Genomic DNA, 7253 nt, shown 5'->3' with positions numbered 1-7253 from the left:
ATGTAAATCTTAGAAAAATTTCTCTTATGTTTCATCGTTGTGATCGTCTCTTTAAAACTATACCTTTGCCAATGCTATAAAAAGGTTGTTTGTGTGCATTGAAGAACTTTTGCAGAACTAAATGTGAACACCATGGTTCTATCTGCTGTGAAAAGGTCATACTTGTTTTGACCTGACATTTATTTATACACTGACCCGCTCTTTCCTCATGGTCTGTATAATCCCGTATGGTACTCCTTCCCTCCCTAAATTTAAGATGTTGTAAACACACTCTGGCCTTTCCCTCCTTGGAAACTCTCAGGAACATCAGAGGGGTCCCTGGATCTCTTACGTCTCTTGGCTGCATCATTCCTCTGGGCAGTCACCCAATTGGCTGCGAGTCTGCTGCCCTGACCCTGAACCTTGAGGGAGAGAGGTTAGCCAAGGGCCAGCACCAAGGCTGAGATTGGGTGTGGTGGTAGAGGTCAGAATGGTGGAGGCTTGCGGGGGGAAGACAGCTATTAAACACAACAGAGGAAGGCATATCAGGATGTGTCTTTTGTAGCTGGCTGGTACTTTAAGGTATCTGACGTCACTCCCATGCATGAGAGACAGGAGGTCCAGCCAACAGATGAATCCTGTAAGGGTTGAAGGAGTTGGATCAGGGTCATCAAAAGGTCAGGAAAAGGTTAGAGAAAGGTTATGGTTTTTCTAATTTCTCTCAATTTTACATTAGGACTGTTTTTTCCACTGTAGCTTTACCATTCTCCCAACGTCTCCAAGACATCTCCAAGATCTTGATGAGGCAAAGATCTAAATATCTAAGATATACATTCTGTTTTTGGGTTCATTTTTACCAGACAGTCATGGGTGACTGCAGTTAAAAGGATAAGGTTGTTGTTTTTTTAAAGCTGAATGTAAAGTGAAATATAGAAAAGAATAATAAGCAATAGTTTTCAACCCAGTGAGTTTGTTCAGGGCTGGATCCAGAAGAAGGTGAACTTAAACTCAAAAAGTTTAAAGTCAACAGATATCAGGTTTCATTGGCATAATGCTGCCACACATTGTGTTTTGCTTAGAGGCTGCATGCTTGAGCACAATTGGTACCTTGTTTTGCCTCTTTGCTGTGTTCTCTACAAATATGACTTCACAGGGTTCTCTAACAGCATTGGCTTTGTTTCCTGCAAGAGGCTGATTTGTGGAGAAGCAGTTTTTCTGCTGGTTCCTTGACTTGAGCTGAGGATCTGTGGGCTGCTTCCCTAAATAATTCTCTTCTTGCCTGGCCTATCATTTTAGGTGTGTAGCTATGTCTTCAGTTAGCAGTTATTGCCATATTTTTTGCACTGATAATGAATAATATGGAGCTTTATTAATGTTTCAACATCTGGGATGTAGTTGTATAAACTGATACTTGGTCATTTTTATCCACAACTTTTTGTTATGTCAACTTTTCTGATATGTTCCTTTATCTTCATAAATCTATTTTCTGGATATGGTTGTCAGAGAAATCTCCAAGGCTTCCCCTGTGCAGCTAAATGTACACTTGATACATAACTTTCTTCCCACATCACATAATTCATTAAATGTATTGAATACAATGCATTAATCATGTTATATGTATATGTTTATTAAAAAGGCAAAGAGTGATAATTGTTTTGCAAGACACTGTGCACACAATAACATGCATTATTACAAAGAAATCTTAAGTTGAGGCACCATGATCATTGTACCCTCCATATGACCCCATGTCTCCAGCAGACACCTTCTACCTTCTAACCCTCCAGCCATCCAGCCTCTCTACTTTGGCTTTCCTTGTTTCATTTTCATTACAGCCCTCCTGTGGGGACTTGAACTTGCTGCCCTGTCTGAACTGAGGTGACAGCTCAGTAAATCACAACCTTTTAGTGGTCCTTTTTTATACACTTTAATCACTAGACTCCAGTTACCAGGAATATTAAGCCCAGTATGTGGAATTCTCCTCATAAAAGAAAAGAAGCGGACCACTGGTGTGCTTCCCATGGTAGAATCACTGCTAGAATTCATCTTGTTTCTGCTGAGATGGAAGGTTTTGGTGGCGGTAGTGGGGTAGTAGAAAGGTTGTTGGGAAGTGGGGGGTTAGTTGACTCCAGAGTGGAGACAATCAATCGCTCAGCAGCAACAAGTTTTAGGCAATAAAGTTGAGGTCATCTCCCATCTAGGTGACAGTTCTCATCCTGGGATGCATGTTTTGATGATGGTAGGAGACCTTGGATTTTGTTTGTTATTTATGGTTAGTCACAGCTTCAGGAATGGTTCAGAATGATTGGAGGCTACATTTCATAGAAAACCTGTCACAGCTTGAAAGTGCATGCACTCTGGCATGGGAGAGCAGGAAAACAGGAGGAAATAAAGCCAATTTAATGCATATTCAGACCCCTGAACATTTTTCCCATGATACAACCACAAACATTTACATAGTTTGTTTAGAATGTAGTGTATGTAATTCACCATCATAGTGTAGTGCATTATTGTCAGGGCTTATTCACGTCTTTCATCCATTCAAGGTCAAAACCTAAATTCAAAAGGAAATTTGTGGTAACACTTGAATGAATGTTGATATATGGGTTCTGAGCAGTATAATTTACCTTGAGCTATTTAGCAAACAACAATTAGAAGATGTTATAGCCTTTAGATCTACAAAGCTGGTACAGATATAAGCCACAAGAAATGTTGCTCTGTCTGCAGGGAAAGTAGGCTTTACAAATGTTTATAAAGAGTTGAAAACTAATGTTAGCCATGCTTTTCAGATGAATGTGTCTAAAGTGTTTTTAGAAAGTTAGAGCAATTTTCCTCTTTAGAAATATGCACTGCCCTTTGTTGGTATAAATAAAATCAAATAAAATTGTGGTATAAGGTGACAACATAAAAAAAGTATCATATGAAACTTTTACCAGAAACCATAGTGATCTAAATAACAGAGAGTTTATTTTCATCCACTTTTGCAAATTAATCTAATTCTAAATAAGACAGACCTAAATTTAGACAGATTGTTTTTCAATGGAATAGTCTTTTGTCTTGATATTAAATACCTTCCTTAATCAGTCACCCTTCTCTGTCTTCTTTCCCTCGTCTTCTTTTCCTTTTATTTCATCCCCAACTCATCATTAATCCATATCCTCCCTGCGGAAGCCCACTTTGTGCAGCAGTGTGGGTATTTAGAACCTGTGTTGACATTGGATGGCGTGTTAGATAAATATCCCAAACTGAAAACCACAAGACAAATGGCAGACCTGGAATCTCTGTGTTCTGGCAGTGTGTTTGCCGGTGCGGCTCAGCTGTGGCACTCCAGCAATGATGACGTCTAGTATTTAAATCAATGACAAAAATATGGCAGCAATGGAAAAAGGGCCAAATAGGGTATCCTTCAGGTTGCACTTCAAATATGCACAAAAATAGCCTAGTTTTAAGGTTATGTCAAGAAATAAAGCAAAGAAAAGGAAAAAAAACATCCAGGAACAATATGGTAATGGCTTTAATCATTGGAGCCCATGACAACATGTGAAGTAGAGGTACACAGAAAGCCCTCACAAGCAGACCACATGACCTTGACAAGCTATCTACACACACTCAACACGAAACCACATGTATATACGCATACACATACAGAGATACGGGCCCCGCTCTGACAACCACCAAGCTGCCTTGGCATTGGACGGACTGGAGCGGTCCAAGAAAAGCAAAGCAGACCCACGAGAGAGCTGGGGCTTTTGTGTTTGTGGAGTGTCACACTTCATCACGAGGGAAACCCATAACAGGCCCGGGAAGATCTTTGAAGCTCTGGGAGGGGTGTGTGGGAATCGCCTCTGTGGCTACCTCTGATGTCAGCTTCAATATTCTGATTGCAGGCCATTTCCTGGATTACGATTGTGTTTGTCGGCTGAAAGGGAAACTGTCAGGGGGATTGTATATCAGGGAGCAGACGAGCTAATCACCAAATCCCACCAGACAATTTAAAGATAATAAACTATTTCCTCAACACTTGACTCTGAGATGTCATTGTTTGTGTTTTCTATTGGTATCCATGTAAAATTAAGCTTCGATGCATTATTTTCTATCTTGAACTAATATATTTTTTTAAATGTTCATATTTTATGTTAAGGCTGACGAAAATATAATGAACAGTCCTGTAGAGGTGTGGTTTCTGTTGAGGATATATTTAATTTTAATTTGGATATACTTACATGTACTATATATACAAAGAGTTTCGATTTCTAGGAGGAGAAAATCTTCGTAAACACTTCTCAAAAGCTATTTTGGACAGCAAGGTCAGGTGAAAGCAGTGCGTGCAGTTTGCTTTGGCTCCTTGATAATTGGACGAATGGTGGCGCACTGTAATGGACCACATCCTTTTGGCTGGAACTTCACAAGCTTCAACCACTAAAGCTCTGATTTGCTTCTATGAGGCTGGAAGCAGGCAAAGCCAACCTAATCAGAGGGAATTATTCAGGAAAATGCATTTATACTTTAGACTATAAGTGATGGCTGGCTTATGGAAAGTTTCCATTTCCAGTGAATCAAATGAGAAAGTAGTGATTTCCTTTAGGTTTATTTTGATTTCCTACTTAAGGCTAAAATTCTCCATTAAACTCTTTAAAAAATCAATGTTTGTTTTATAGAAGCAGAAATAAAATAAGGAATTCAATTTTCCTGGCCCTTAGAGTACTCTTCCTTCCACCCCTACCCCACTGATGCTTTTACAATATATTTATTTTCCTTCTGCTGGATCCCTGACAGTACGATTTATTCCTACATATCCTGGCCATCAACAAACAGATCTGATGATTGTTTGGCTTCTCTTATCCTTCATAACAAATATAAAAAAAGAAAAGCATAAATATACCTTTACAGAGCGACTGTACAGGAAGAATGTGTTATGATCTTGGCAATGATGCCTGGTCTGATTACTCAATTCACACGCCAGCTTAGCTTCACCCAGTTCTTATTACCCCTTTATCTGATCCACCTGCCTTGGTCTCTATTTAACCAGCCTTCCGACCAGTCATCAGTGCAATATGACTTTGAGCCATTGTTGAGACTTTTTTCTAGTGTTCCTGTGTTTTCATTACCTGATCCTGACCTGTTCTGCCTCTCTGCTTGTCTGTGTACCATACCTGGGCCTGTGACCCAACTTCGTGGATTCTCCCTTAGCACCTCAGTGGATCTCTGACCTCCTGGCTTTGACAATCGAGTATGTCACTGGCATCGGCTTTGGCTTTGCCCTCTGGATTATTCTGCCTATTATTCTGTTATAAGCAACCAGAATACAAATATGCCAAAGATGTTTCCTCAAACCAAAATGCATAATTTACCATGTAGTTGTTAGCTTTGCTTAATGCTCATAGCTAGACCAGCTCCATCTACAGAGTTTCTGAAAAGTTAGTTGACACAGCAGATAGATTCTGGGACATAGACTGGGACATAGGAGGACAGTGACCCTAAATGTAAACAGCCCGAGGTTCACGGAAAGGTTTAGGTCAAAGCATATTAGTGTCTTTGATACATTAAAATTATGTTTTACCATTAACCATTGTTGGGTCTGACAATGGTTAATGTTCAAGATGTGCATCTGTTAAGACCGGAATTCATCTCCATAAACCATTGCCTTAGATATGGAAAACTGGTAAAGTCTCAGCATCCTCAATAAAATACATTAATGGTTGCTACATTTTGTAGTGAATTCTAACCAGACAGTATTTCTGAATTTGATTGGTTTTGGGTTAAAATCCAAGTAGCTGGTTACAAAGTGATAATGAATCTTTAAAAGTTCTTGAAAAGTGTGTTCTTATAAATTCTTATATATAATCCTTTATCTTTTTATCTGTTAAGAAATTAGAAAAACATCAGCAAGTTCTTTGGTTAAACTGCTGCCAAATATATATACTGTCAATCAGATCAGAAGTGCATGAAAATAAAAGCAGCACTCATTCAGTGTCACTTTTAAAATTATTCTCTGAGGAAATAGGCCATTTCTTTGCAAATGCAATCTGAATATCAGACAAAACTTTCAGTAAATCATCTAATGGCTTTTACAAAACAGCAGCAGCTCATGAGGTAAAACATTTTTCTTGTATATTTTTTGTTTTCTTTTGTTTAAAAGCCAACTGGAAGAGCTGCACATTTTCAATGGGCAATTTAAAAAGAGCCAGAAAAAGCCGTCCCTCGGTTACTATTTGCAGACTGGGGCTGTTGTTAAGGACGGTGTCATGATCAAACACAATTTGGATCAAACCCGACCTTATTTCACATTCTCTCACATTTGCAATCAAGGACCGATTAGCCTCAGACATTAATGAGCCTACTAATCCATTTGGGCCCTCATGATAACAGTTAATTGTCTGTAAAAATGTGTACAGATCCCCGTTTGGGTTGTTTACTAACTGATTTGGATGTGGTTGGGCCCTAAAGAGGTATCATTATGCTGATAGTTCTTTGGAAAATGAGCCCCTGATGGAGAAAACACCAGAGTGAAGTGGAGTTAAGAATACTCAGCGCTGCGTTCTGCTATCACTCACTTGGGTGCAAATATATCACAGCTTCACCATAACATTTGGCTGTCATCATTCAGCTTCTTTTATACTTAAAGTGAGTTTTCTGTTCTGCCTCTTCAGATGAAGTAGGGAAAGAGTAGTTTCCGTTCTGTGTCCCTTTCGTTAATTTACTATGAACATTCTAAATAAGAGAAGAATGGACAACCAGATGTTTCTGAGCAGTCGATTTAAGATTATCCATACTCTTTGCCACCTGCTTTATGTTTGTGCCCTCTTAGTTGTTGTTTATTTGTTCATTTTACTTGCCAAGCCATTTCAATAAAGTAAGAACAGAAGTTGTAAAATTGCTTGACTTATCATATCAAGTTCTCCCCTAAAACAGTTCCTGATGTGTTGCTAAATGAGGACCAGTCATCAGCATGACTAAGTTACATGACTGGCCTTTTTTTCACAAACCCAAAGAGGCAATCTAGCCCTACTGTCTTTGAATCAGGTTCTGGATTATGCCAAAAATACTCCAAAAAGTAAAAAAAAAAAAAAACTCTGGGTTCAAAAGAACTACATTTAGATTATTTAATATCCCAGTCCTGAGTCAAATAAGAACTGAGCAAGCCAATGATGGTTTTAACTAGTGTTGCGCCGATGCCATTTTTTGGCCCCGATACTGATAGCCGATACCTGGCTGTGCAGTATCGGCCAATAACGATACCATAATAATGTAAAATAATTGCCATCCTGGCGTTGTCA

This window comes from Cyprinodon variegatus, unplaced genomic scaffold (assembly GCF_000732505.1).
Source record: "Cyprinodon variegatus isolate N-32 unplaced genomic scaffold, C_variegatus-1.0 Scaffold21, whole genome shotgun sequence".
NCBI classification, from domain to species: Eukaryota; Metazoa; Chordata; class Actinopteri; order Cyprinodontiformes; family Cyprinodontidae; genus Cyprinodon; species Cyprinodon variegatus.
Note: the sequence above shows the minus strand (reverse complement) of the source record.